General features: G+C 42.1%; 1 protein-coding gene across 1 annotated transcript in view; it reads left to right on the top strand.

Annotated features, from left to right (window-relative positions):
• PAIP2 (poly(A) binding protein interacting protein 2) overlaps positions 1 to 14,013 on the top strand; it is a 25,271-nt gene continuing 11,258 nt past the window's right edge. The window contains exon 1 of the mRNA XM_021702187.1: positions 1 to 131. The gene's annotated coding sequence lies outside the window, so the exon portion shown is untranslated. The remainder of the gene's footprint in view (positions 132 to 14,013) is intronic.

Genomic DNA, 14,013 nt, shown 5'->3' on the forward strand with positions numbered 1-14,013 from the left:
GGGTGTTTGTTTGGACTGGAGAAGGGAGGCGGCGGGCGAAGCGCGCGTCGAGCGGGGAAGCGGCGCTGCCTGTGGAGATCCGCGGAGGCCGACCGGATTCGTTGGCTGCCGTCCCCGCTGCCGTGCACTGGGTGAGGGGTTCCCTCGGGCGGAGCGGCCAGAAGGGTGCGGCGACCCCGGCGGTCGAGGGACAGCACCTCGGCAACGGTTGAGGGGCCTGGAGGGTCCCCCGGGTTGTTGGCCACCAAGCCTCGTATGGGTTCCTTTATTCCTTGCACCTTTAGTTGCGTCCGAGAGATGAGCTGGGACCGACTTAGACTCTTTCTTCTCTGAGAAATGGCCGTCGCTTTTTTTCTCATTGTCATTATTATTTATGATTTGGATCTCGCAGCACTCTATCCGGGTCTTCAGTGGCGCGCGAGGGTTGCCGGGATAGCACTTTCTCGTGCGCCCCCCCCCCCCCCCCTTTCTTCCCCCCCTCACTGGTACCCTTTTCCCCTGCCCCCCACTGCCGCTTCGGCAACAAAGCTCATTGTTTCTCCCCAGTTTACGCCTGCGCGTCGCCACGCGCAGCTCCTACTTGCTGCGCGTGCGCGCTGCTCTCGAAGCTGAGGTGGGGGAAGAGAAAGGGGCGGAGGGACTGGTGGGCTGGCGAGCGTCCTAGGGGAGCATTCTGCGACCGTCCACGGGCCAGTACCTTTCTGATCGGCTTTCTCCCGTTTCTTCACCTTCACTTACTCTTTATTTTTAGTTATATTGTTTCCCATGCTCAGGATAGGAGGGCGGGACTCCTACTCCGGGAGGGTTGTGAGCCAGATGAACTTTAAGGGCCCATCCAGTTCATATTCTTGGATTCCGGTCCTCTTAAATTTCTCTTCCACTATGTGCTTACTGCCCACTACCACAAAAATTATGTGGCTTGTGGTGAAGTTTGTTTTTTCAAAACATTTGTTGAAGCAGCCAGCAGTGTGATTTTCTGGTGACTCAAAAAGGGGCCTTTTTCTGCTTCCTCTTGTTGTCTTGCTTTCCCTGATTTTGCAGCCCCATCACCTCACCGAAACCTCAAACTCTAGAAAGAATCTGGTTTCTAATTTGCCGTGGGAGAAAGTCTAACAGCTGACAGCTTTTGACATTTATTTCAACAGAAGACAAATTCCCGTTTTCGTGTGTGGCTAATATTGTAGTCTCGTGGCATGATTTTTCACAAATTGCAGTTGAGCAGGTGTTGGTCTTCATTTTCTTCAAAATAGCCTTTGAAATTTCAACCGCTGCAGGTTATGTTTGGAAATAAGGAAAGGGTCTAAGGATTTTTAATGTGATTCCGAGTGTTTGCTGGTTTGTGCTTCTGATTCCGGTTTGTGAAAGGATATTTGGGGCAAATTAGCTTGTTTATGCTCCTTGTTAATTGTGAATTTGTACAAAACTTAATCTTTTGTCACGGATAAGTGTCTACGACAAATAAAGATAGGTGACTTTCCAAAAATGACAGCCTATTTATCTCTTTCTTTAAGGGATGGGTTTTAGGCAATGGAAACTCCTGTGATGGTTAAAGGCTTGAGAGCTGGGAGGGTTTTATTATAATATATTGCATGTTGCTGTTAAGGAGCTCCAGTTGAGGTAGATGATCTCTAACCTCTTTGGAACAGAGTAAGTTTATAGTAGGCTTTTCCTTCAGTAAGCACTGTACACTGTATTCAGGTTTACCCCTTTATGACTCTAGAGAGTGATGCTCCAGTTTCAATAGAAAATATAAACAAAATGCTGTTAGCATAGCAATTTCATGGACTGTGAGGTGAAAGAAGGTCGAAAATAAGGACTCAGCTCCCTTCCTTTTGTGCTTTTACATATCCTTGTAATTTACAAACGTGTTCATTATAACCTATGAAATAGGCAGAGCAAGTTTTATCTTGCCCATTTTGAAATTGAGAAAATAGAGTTTTATTAGGCACATATTTCTATAGCACTTAGTAATGCCAGACATTGTTCTGAGTGCTTTTACAAGTATTTAATATTCACCTTCTCTAGGTGGTAAGTACTACTGTAAAGTAAAGATAACAAGTAATGATGTGAATTAACTGGTCCACTGTTGCACAGCTGTTAAGAACTGGAATTCAGACCCAAGTAGTCCAGAGATTATGTGCTCTTAACCATTTTACTGTGCTGCTTGTGGTTTAGTGACATATTCAGGATCCTCTAGGTGGTTAGTGGCATATCGTAGATTTGGACCCAGTCCAAGATTAAAGTTGTCCAAGTTATCTCTTTGTGATCTGGACCACCCTGTTGCATAGGTGCATTAGTAATTTGCGTTTGATACAGCCTAAGGTTCGGTTATAGTAACAATCTTTTTTCCCTTTTTTCTTCTAAATTTCCTTATTTTTATTATTTTTTTAAGATTTTATTTATTTATTCGTGAGAGACAGAGAGAGAGAGGCAGAGGGAGAAGCAGGCTTCCAAGGAGCAGAGAGCCCGATGCCAGACTCGCTCCCAGGACCCTGGGATCATGACCTGAGCCGAAGGCAGACGCTTAACCATCTGAGCCACCCAGGCACCCTAAATTTCCTTATTGTTTAGAGCAGTGTTGTCCAGTTAGAGAACTACTAAAGCACATGTGTCTATTGAGCACTTGAAATGTGGCGAGTGCAACTAAAGAACTAAATTTTTTATGTTACTGAATTCTAATTAACTTAGATTTAAAACCATATGTAGCTACTGGCCACCATATTGGATAGTGTGGGTTTAGAAGTTTGAATTGCTTCTGCTTATTTTTTTTTTAACTTTTCTTTTTGCATTTTTACATTTATTGATTCTTTGTTTTTTGTTTTGAGAGAGGGAGCAGGGAGGTGGAGGGGTTGGGGGAGAGGAGGGCAAGAGGGAAATTTTTTTTTTTGACAGAGCACAAGCAGAAGGAGAGGGAGAAGCAGGCTCCCTACTGAGCAAGGAGCCCGATGTGGGGCTCCATCCCAGGACCCTGGGATCATGACCTGAGCCGAAGGCAGACACTTAACTGACTGAGCCACCCAGGCGCCCCGGAAAGAGGGATTCTTAAGCAGACTCCACACACAAGTGCAGGCTCCACGCCGGGCTGGGTCTCATGACCCTGAGATCATGACCTGAGCCAAAATCAAGAGTCAGATGCTTAACCGACTGAGCCACCCAGGCGCCCCATCTGCTTATTTTTGTATCAGTTTTTATAAATAAGGATGATATTTCTGATGTGCTTTGAGCTTTTAATTAGTAGTGATGATCGGCAGTACTTGAGCCATCCTTACTCTCACCAGATCACCTTTGTTACATCTAGTTGAGATTAGGGTTAAAGGCCTCATTCTGTGATGTTGTTTCACTTCTACAGGTTTTTGAACATGTGATTTTTTTTTTTTTTTTTACCTTATACCTTGCTCCAGCAACCTTTAATTGCTCTAAATGTTTAATAAGCACCAAAATAGGTAATAGTGTCATGTACCAGGCTCTGTACCTAGTTACTATTATTATTATCCACTTAATAGATGGGGAACCTGAGACACGGAGGGGTTAAAACTTGCCCTTGGGTTCCAGAGCCCCTGCTTTTAGTTATTAATGTATACTGCCAAACATTAAAATGAAAAATTCAGTACTGCTTACAAACTTAAGTGGAAAACAGCTGAAGCAGAAATTTCTTTATCCTCTCTCACTAACTGCTGGAGAGACAACTGATTATGATAATAATGTGTGTATGCAAATAATGTTAAGGAAGAAAAGGTGTCTGTGGAGTCAGCTTAAAGAAAAAGGAGAGAACTGTGTTTACAGTTTTTTTTTTAAGATTCTATTTATTTGAGAGAGAGAGCACGAGTGTGAGAAGGGGCAGAAGGAGAGGAACAACAGACTCCCTGCTGAGTGTTGAGCCTGACACAGGGCTCATCCCAGGACCCTGAGATCATGACCTGAGCCCAAACTAAGAGTTGGGCCCTTAACAGACTGAGCCACCCAGGCACCCCTCTACTTGAATTTTAATGAAAATTCTTAAGAGATGAAACTAGGGCAGAAAGTTTCTAAAACTGAAATGATACCCATATTTTAAAATTTTATAGAAACCATTATGTGGAAGAGGCATTTTGAAAGGGAAGAAACAGCTGAATATGTGAGCTTGTGGATTGAAAGCACCAGACAGCATTAATAGGAAAAAAACTGCTCTCACCTAACCAAAATCTGGTGAAATTTCTGAATTTAAGTGTTAGGCTCTCATATTAGACTCTCACCTGAATAGGATCTTTACAAAAGAAAGAATAAAACTGTGAAAGCTGGGATATTTGCAGAAAATAGAAAGGACAAGTGTAAATCTGTCCCATTTAATAATAATATTCAAATATAAAAGCAGAAGATACTCTCAGACATGCAGTGGCTCAGAAATAAATGTCTTCGGGTAACCTTTTGAAGAAATACTAAGCCAAAACTAAGATGTCAGGTTAGGGGAAGATGATGAATAAAAGAAACAATGATGAGCAATGACTCTAATAAAATATAAATAGACAGTAATGTGAATTTTAAGTGTTCGGTTAAGAAATTCTTCTAAAAAATCTATACCTGAGAGAAAACCAAGTAGTATGAAACAAACACTGCTTAAATTATTTCCACAAAACTTGGGAGGTGGAGTGGGAGGAAGGAAATGGGGTAAGTAAAATCATTCTAAAGGTTCTTGTCTGGGAGCAGGGATTGGGTTGGATACCCCGAACAAAGAAAAGCATTCTTTTTTTTTTTTTTTTTTAAGATTTTATTTATTTGACAGAGAAAAAGAGCACAAGCAGGGGGAGCTGCAGAGGGAGAGGGACGCGGGTCTCAGTCCCAGGACCCTGAGATCATGACCTGAGCTGAAGGCAGATGCTTGACTGAGCCACCCAGGCGCCCCAAGGAAAAGCATTCTAAATGTCTTGAATTGGTTGAGGGTGTATAGAGTATGTTTTTAATTAATAGGAATCTATGTAAATCTATTCTAATTTTCTGATAGATGTAAGTCATATTATTATGCTGTACACCTTAAACTTTACAGTGCTGATGTCAATTATATCTCAGACTAGGGGGAGAAAACTGATACTCCTCAGTAGTTTGTAAGTCACGGAAAATAAATCCGATATTTTAAAAACTCTAGTTAAGGGCGCCTGGGTGGCTCAGTCGTTAAGCGTCTGCCTTTGGCTCAGGTCATGATCCCAGGGTCCTGGGATCGAGTCCCACGTCAGGCTCCCTGCTCAGCAAGAAGCTTCTCCCTCTCCCATTCCCCCTGCTTGTGTTCCTGCTCTTGCTATCTCTCTCTCTGTCAAATAAATAAATAAAATCTTTAAATAAATAAATAAATAAAAACTCTATTTAAAAATAGGAAAATAGGGACGCCTGAGTGGCTCAGTCGGTTAAGCGTTTGCCTTCAGCTCAGGTCATGATCCCAGGGTCCTGGGATTGAGTCCCACATCCGGCTCCCAGCTCAGCAGGAAGACTGCTTCTCCCCCTGCCTGCCTCTCCCCTTGCTTGTGCTCTCTCTCTCTCTCTGACAAATAAATAAAATCTTAAAAAAAAAAAAAAAAAGGAAAATAGGGGCACCTGGCTAGCCTAGTTGGTGTAGAGCATGCGACTCTTGATCTTGGGGTTGAGTTTGAGCCCCATGTTGGGTGTAGATTACTTAAAATCTTTTTTAAAAAAGGAAAATAAAGTACAGGAATAGAATGTAAGAAAAATAAACATGAAATTATGATGGAAGACATAAAACCAAGCATATCAGTTTTCAAAAATGATAAATTTTTTAAGATTTTTAAAAAATTAGGGGTGCCTGGGTGGCTCAGTAGGTTAAGCAGCTGCCTTCGGCTCAGGTCGTGATCCTGGGGTCCTGGGATCGAGCCCCGCGTCTGCTCCCTGCTCAGCAGAGAGCCTGCTTCTCCCTCTCCCTCTGCCTGCCACTCTGCTTACTTGTGCTCGCTCTCTGTCAAATAAATAAATAAAATCTTTTTTAAAAAAATAATTACTTTAAAAAAAAAGATTTTTAAAAAATTATTAGAGCATATGCGGGCGCATATAAACAGGGAGGGGCAGACAGAGGGAGAAGCAGACTCCCTGCTGAGCAAGGAGCCCTATGGGGGACTCAATCCCAGGACTCTGGGATCATGCCCTGAGCTGAAGGCAAGACACCTAACCAACTGAGCTACCCATGTGTCCCCAAAAATGATAAATGAGAGAGAGAGAACACATGAGAGGGGATAGGGTCAGAGGACGAAGCAGACTCCCTGCCGAGCAGGGAGCCCGATGCGGGACTCGATCCAGGGACTCCAGGATCATGACCTGAGCCGAAGGCAGTCGCTTAACCAACTGAGCCACCCAGGCGCCCTCTGGCTGTATTTTGTAACATAATGAAATTAAACTAGAAATCAGGTTAACAAAGTGTAATCAGAAGAACCTTAACCACTTGGAAATTTAAAAAATATTCCTCCAAATAATCTCTGGTTCATTATAAATTAAATAATTTGTAATTACCAAAGACTGGTAAGAACTAAATTCTGTATATATGGGAAATTTATAAGCCATTTTTATTAAATGAAAGGTTGAAAATGAACATGTTTGTCAACTTGAAAAACAGGAACAAGTTGGCTGAAATTAAGTAGATAGGAGGGGAGGGAAAATAAAGTGTAAAAAACAAATTAATAAAAAAAGAAAAAATCAGTGGAATTAGAGTAGGGGTTTTGTTTATTGAAGTTGAATTTTTAATAGGTAACCCATTCAAAACTCAAAAGATGTAACAAAATATCTCTTGCCACCTAGTTATCCCTCTAGGCAATGAGTATTGTTTTTTTAATAGTTCTTATTGAACTAGAATTCATTGCATTTATCTCATTTAAAGTACACAGCAGAGTGATTTTTAGGATAGTCATAGAGTTGTATATCTATCACCACAATCAGTTTTAGAAACCTTGTTATCCCTTAGCTTTCATATAATATGTAGTGCTTTGTGACGGGTTTCTTTTTTTAAAATTTTTTTTTATTCTTATGTTAATCCCCGTACATTACATCATTAGTTTTATATGTAGTGTTCCATGATTCATTGTTTGTGCATAACACCCAGTGCTCCATGCAGAATGTGCCGTCCTCAATACCCATCACCAGGCTAACCCATCCTCCCACCCCCCTCCCCCTCCCCTCTAGAACCCTCAGTTTGTTTTTCAGAGTCCATCGTCTCTCATGGTTCGTGTGATGGGTTTCTTTAACTTAGCATAATGTTTTCTTTTTTTTTAAGATGTTACTTATTTAAGAGAGAGAGAGTGCGTGGGAGCTCAGGGGGAGGCAGGAGAGGGAGAAGCCGACAAGCCAACTCCTCGACTCCTCGCTGAGCAGGGAGCCTGATGCGGGACTCAATCCCAGGACCCTGGGATCATGACCTGAGCCGAAGGCAGACCCTTAACTGACTGAGCCACCCAGGTGCCCCAATACTTTAGTGCTTTTAAAAGTTTCTTTTAAAATATGTCATCCAACGCTTTTTAATTTTTTTAAATTTATTTAATTTATTTTATTTTTTAAAATTTATTTATCTGACAGAGACACAGAGAGAGAGGGAACACAAGCAGGGGGAGTGGGAGAGGGAGAAGCAGGCTTCCCGCTGAGCAGGGAGCCCGATGCGGGGCTTGATCCCAGGACCCTGGGATCATGACCCGAGCCAAACGCAGACGCTTAACGCCTGAGCTTTCCAGGCGCCCCTAATTTTTATTTTTTAGATTAATTTATTTCAGAGAGAGAGCGTGCCTGAGTGTGGGGAGGGGCAGAGGGAGAGGCAGAGGGGAAGCGGACTCCATGCTGAGCCGCAAGCCCAGCGTGGAGCTCCATCCCAGGACCCTGGGATCAGGACCTGAGCCAAAGGCAGACATTTTATCCACCAGAGCCACGCAGGCGCCCCTAAGCAAAAAAAAATTATATAGAGAAAGTGACAATGGCACAATGTTAAAAGTTGGTGAATGTAGATGAAAGGTACAAAGCGTTCACTGTACTATTATAAAACTTTATTGTAGGTTTAAAATTTTTCAAAATAGTTGAAGATAAAACAGTATACATTATACAATTACAGAATAAGTGTTCTAGAAACAGTATAAATGGGAATTTAATTATGATAAACATGGGGAATAACCTTTGGTTAAATAATGATGTGTGATATATTCGTAAATAATGATGTGGGAAATATAATATTTGATCCTTAGCATCATACTTAAAGTCTCATGTGAATTAAAGATTTAAACGTAAAAAAAAGTGACACTGTACCAATAGAGAAAATACAGAAAATAAAACCTCAAGGTAGGAAAAAACTTCTAAGCAAGATAAGCATATCCTAGAAGGTGTAAAGGAAAACAGTGAGATTCTACTTGAGTCTGTTTGCAAAACTGAAATATATTAGTTATGTTCAGAACTGTTGAGGATAGAGAAATGAGAGCACTCAGTATATTACAGGAATGTCCATTACCACATTTGTGGCAAATAATCTGTTTTTTCCCCCAAATAATCTTTTTTTTTTTTTTTAAGATTATTTATTTATTTATTTGACAGAGAGAGAAATAGCTAGAGAGGGAACACAAGCAGGGGGAGTGGGAGAGGGAGAAGCAGGCCTTCAGCGGAGCAGGGAGCCCAATGCAGGGCTCGATCCCAGGACCCTGGGATTATGACCTGAGCCGAAGGCAGACGCTTAACGACTGAACCACCCAGGCACCCCACCCCAAATAATCTGTCTTAAAGTTACAAATGCACATGGCCTTTGGCTTTTGACTTCAGTTATTCCCACTTAAGAAAATGTAGAACACAGATAGCATACATAGAAAAGGAAGGATATGTGTGCAATGGTGATCAAAGCAGGATTGTAACCAAAAAAAAACTGAGAATGTAGATGTGCATCGGAGGGGGAAGTAGTTGAGTAACTGGTGCTGTTGCATCTGTTAAAAAGTGAGATATACCTGTACATGTTGACTAGTATGGATCTTCAACGTAATTTATTTAGTATGATTTTATTAAAATACAAAAATCCTCTTTGTGTGTTTCTGTAAGCAAAAAAAATATGAAAGGGGGCGCCTGGGTGGCTCAGTTGTTAAGCATCTGCCTTCGGCTCAGGTCATGATACCAGGGTCCTGGGATCGAGCCCTGCATTGGGCTCCCAACTCCGCGGGAAGCCTGCTTCTCCCTCTCCCACTCCCCCTGCTTGTGTTCCTTCTCTCACTGTCTGTCTCTCTGTCAAATAAATAAATAAAATCTTTAAAAAAAAATATGAAAGGATACACACTAAGCTCTTAACACTGATTACCTCTGGGTAGGAATGGAGATGGAGAGGAAAAAATGTATATATGTGAGACCTGGGTTTTTTTCTTTTTTTTTAAGTAGGTTCCACACCCAGTGTGGAGCTCAACACAAGGCTTGAACTCAAGACCCTGAGATCAAGACCTGAGCTGAGATAAAGAGTTGGACACTTGGGGCGCCTGGGTGGCTCAGTTGGTTAAGCGACTGCCTTCGGCTCAGGTCATGATCCTGGAGTCCCGGGATCGAGTCCCGCATCGGGCTCCCTGCTCGGCGAGGAGCCTGCTTCTCTCTCTGACCCTCCCCCCTCTCATGTACTCTCTCTCATTCTCGCTCTCTCAAATAAATAAATAAAATCTTTAAAAAAAAAAAAAAAGAGTTGGACACTTAACGGACTGAGCCACCCAGGCATCTGGTGTTAGGCCTGTTTTGTATATCTAACTTGTATTTACTTCTTCTCTAAGTAGTGTGTGGTTTGTATATACATTTCTTTCACTTCGATGCTTCCTTTTCCAACAAAATTTCCTGTGTACAAACACCTATCTAAAAATTTTTAAATGATTGAAAACAAAGCAAGTATAAGGTGATACATTACTGTTTTTACTATTTGGTGGTTTTAATTTAGGGAAATCTTATTACAAATATTTTAACAATTTCTAGATATATTAAACTACTTGTTCTGAGTTAGTATTACTATATTCTTTTTTCTTTTTTTTTTTTTAATGATTTAGAGAGTGAGAGAGGGTGAGCAGGGGGAAGGGCAGAGGGAGAGAGAATCCTTAAGCAGACTCCCCGCTGAGCATAGATCAGGACCTGAGCCAAAACCAAGAGTTAGCCACTTAACCAGCTGAGCCAACCAGACACCTGAGTATATTACTTTGAAAATTGTTTGATCAGTCAAGTAAGTGTCTGCCTTTGGCTCAGGTCATGATCACAGGGTCCTGGGATCGAGCCCCACATCGGGCCCCCTGCTCAGTGAGGACCCTGCTTCTCCTTCTTCCTCTTTCGCTCCCCCTGTTTGTGCTCTCTTGCTCTCTGTCAATAGATAAATAAAATCTTAAAAAAAAAATTGTTTGCATGAGGGGCATTTGGCTGGCTCAGTTGGTAGAGCACATGACTCTTAATCTCAGGGTCCTGAGTTCAAGCCTCATGTTGGGCATGGAGCTTACTTAAAAAATAATAATAAAATAAATTTTTGCATGAGATTAAGGATGAAAATTTTAATTTTTTTGAAAATAATTTTTGAATCATTTTCTGATAATTTGAGGATTTTATAGCATAATCATGCTTTGAAGCAAATAGTGAACATTAATTGGGGGAAATTACTGGCTTTCTCAGTTCATTTCTGCCAGTTTTGTTTTTAAGATTTTACTAAGATTCATTTATTTATTTGAGAGAGAGCTACAGTGCACTTGTGAGAGGAGGAGCAGAGGGAGAGATCTTCAAGCATACTTCCTGCTGAGCCTGGGGCTCCATGAAATCATGACCTGAACTGAAACCAAGAGTCTGATGCTTAACCGACTGAGCCACCCAGGGACACCTAGGATTTTATGTTTAATCTCTGCACCCAAAGTGGGGCTTAAATTTATGACCCCGAGATTGAGAGTCTCATGCTCCATTGACTGAAGAGCTAGGTGCCCTATTTCTGCCAGTTTTATTTTATTTATTTATTTATTTATTTTTAAAGATTTTATTTATTTGACAGATAGCGAGAGCAGGAACACGAGCAGGGGGAGTGGGAGAGGGAGAAGCAGGCTCCCCGCCAAGCAGGGAGCCCGATGTGGGGCTCGATCCCAGGACCCTGGGATCATGACCTGAGCTGAAGGCAGACGCTTAATGACTGAGCCACCCAGGCGCCTGTATTTGTCTTTTAAATCACATAAAGAAAAAGGAGTTAAGAGCCAAAAGTACATTATTACTGATTTCCGAATTTGTATAGTTACCTTGGATTCAAGTTAAATGTGTAGTGTCCTTGTTTCAGCCTGAAGGACTCACTTTAGCGTTTCTTACAGGATAGGTCTACTGGTGATGCACGTGCATGCGCTCTCTCGTTCTCTTTTTTTTTTTTTAAGATTATTTGAGAGAACACGAGCATGAGCAGGTAGTGGGGGTTGGGGACAAAGGGAAAGGGAGAAGCAGACTCCCTGCTGAGCAGGGGGCCCACAGGGGACTGGATCCCAGGACCCTGACATCATGACCTGAGCTGAATGCAGGCACTTAACCCACTGAGCCACCCAGGTGCCCCTCTCATTTTTTTATTTATCTGGGAATGTCTTAATCTCTCCTTAATTTTTTTTTTTTTAAGATTTTATTTATTTATTTGATAGAGTAAGAGAGCACAAGCAGGGAGAACCGTAGAGGGAGAGGGAGAAGCAGGCTCCCCGCCAAGCAGGGAGCCCGATGCGGGGCTCTATCCCAGGACCCTGGGATCATGACCTGAGCCGAAGGCAGACGCTTAACCATCTGAGCCACCCATGTGCCCCTCTCCTTAATTTTTTTTTTTTTAAAGATTTTATTTATTTATTTGAGAGAGAGAGAATGAGAGAGAGAGAGCACATGAGAGGGGAGAGGGTCAGAGGGAGAAGCAGGCTCCCTGCCCAGCAGGGAGCCCGATGCGGGACTCGAGCCAGGGACTCCAGGATCATGACCTGAGCCGAAGGCAGTCGCTCAACCAACTGAGCCACCCAGGCGCCCTCTCCTTAATTTTTTTTTAAGAATTTATTTATTTGTCAGAGAGCACAAGCAGGGGGAGTGGCAGGCAGAGGGAGAAGCAGACTTCCCACTGAGCAAGGAGCCTAAGCGGGACTCAATCCCAGGACCCCATCCCAGGACCCCAGGATCATGACCTAAGCTAAAGGCAGACACTTAAGAGACTAAGCCACCTAGGCGTCCCTCTCCTTAATTTTTGAAAAATAGTTTTGTTTTGTTTTTTTCTTTCAGCACTTCGAATATGTTTTCTGACCCCTATGGTATCTGATGTGAAATCAACTGTTAATCTTATTTTGAGGATCCCTTGTATGTAGGGTCACTTGTTTTAGAGATTATCTCTCTTCTCTTTGTCTTTCAGTAATTTGATTATAATGTGTCTTGATGTGGGGATCACTTTGAGTTTATCTTAGAGTTTGTTGAGCTTCTTGGATATGTAGAGTAACATGGATTTCATCAAGTTTGAGGAGTTTGGAGCTATTGGTTTGTTTTTTTTTTTAAGATTTTATTTTAATTTTTTAAGGATTTTATTTATTTATTTGAGAGAGCGGGGGAGAGAATCTGAAGCTGACTCCGTGCTCAGCGAGGAACCCACTGTAGGGCTCCATCCAACAACCTCGAGGTCACGTCCCAAGCTGAAACCAAGAGATGCTTAACAGATTGAGTCACCCAGGTGCCCCTACAATTTTATTTTTAAGCAGTCTCTACAACCAGCGTGTAGCTTGAATCCACAATCCTGAGATCAGCAACTGAGCCAACCAAGCACCGCAAGGGGCCATTAATTCTTAAAATACTCTTTCTGGCTCCTTGTCTCATTATGTGTATGTTGGTACATTGGATGGTCCCCACTGGTCTCCTAGGTTCTATTAATTTTTCTTCATTGCTTTATTTTTTGCCTCAGGCTCAGTAATCTCAGTTGACTTATTTTCAAGGTTGCTGATTTTTTTTCTCCTTGATCAGATCTGTTGTAATCCATCTAGTAAATTTTCCATTTCAGTTATTGTACTTTTTTTTTAAAGAATTTATTTATTCTCTTTCTCATGAGAGAGAGAGAGAAGCAGAGGCAGAGGGAGAAGCAGGCTCCCCGCAGAGGAGGGAGCTCGACGTGGGACTCAGTCCCAGGACCTTGGGATCATGACCTGAGCCAAAGGCAGATGCTTAACGGACTGAGCCACTCAGGCATCCATTATTGTACTTTTCAAGTGCAGAAATTTTTTTTTTTTAAGATTTTATTTATTTATTTATTTATTTGTCAGAGAGAGAGAGAGCAGGATCGAGCACAAGTAGGGGCAGAAGCAGGCTCCCTGTTGAGCAAGGAGCCTGATGTGGAACTCGATCCCAGGACCCTGAGATCATGAACTGAGCTGAAGGCAGACGTTTAACTGCCTGAGCCATCCAAACATCCCTCTTTTTCTTTTTTTTTTTTTTTAATAATTTCTCTGTATTAGTGTTCTCTATTTGATGAGACCTCATTTGTTTTTGTTTTTTGTTTTTTAAGATTTTATTTATTTGAGAGAGCACAAGTAGGGGTGTGGGGTGGGGGGAGGGAGAAGCAGGCTCCCTGCTGAGCAGGAAGCCTGATGAGACCTCATTCTTATGGTTTCCTTTCGTTTTTTGTAGCAATTTAAAGTCTAATAAGTCTAGTGTCTAGGCTTCCTCAGGGAAGTTTATGTATAAGTCATTTTCTTCTTTGCATGCTTCCTAATTTTTTTGTAAACTGGACATTTTGAACATTATAATATGGCATCTTTGGCAGTTAGATTCTCTCCCAGGGTTGTTTTTCTTTTCTTTTTTAAGATTTTATTTACGGGGTGCCTGGGTGGCTTAGTTGGTTCAGCAACTGCCCTCAGCTCAGGTCATGATCCTGGAGTCCCGGGATCGAGTGCCACATTGGGCTCCCTGCTCAGGGAGTCTGCTTCTCCCTCTGACCCTTCCCCTTCACATGTGCTCTCTCTCTCATTCTCGCTCTCTCAAATAAATAAATAAAATCTTTAAAATAAAGAAAAGATTTTATTTACTTACTTGAGAGAGCAC

Source organism: Neomonachus schauinslandi, chromosome 7 (assembly GCF_002201575.2).
Source record: "Neomonachus schauinslandi chromosome 7, ASM220157v2, whole genome shotgun sequence".
NCBI classification, from domain to species: Eukaryota; Metazoa; Chordata; class Mammalia; order Carnivora; family Phocidae; genus Neomonachus; species Neomonachus schauinslandi.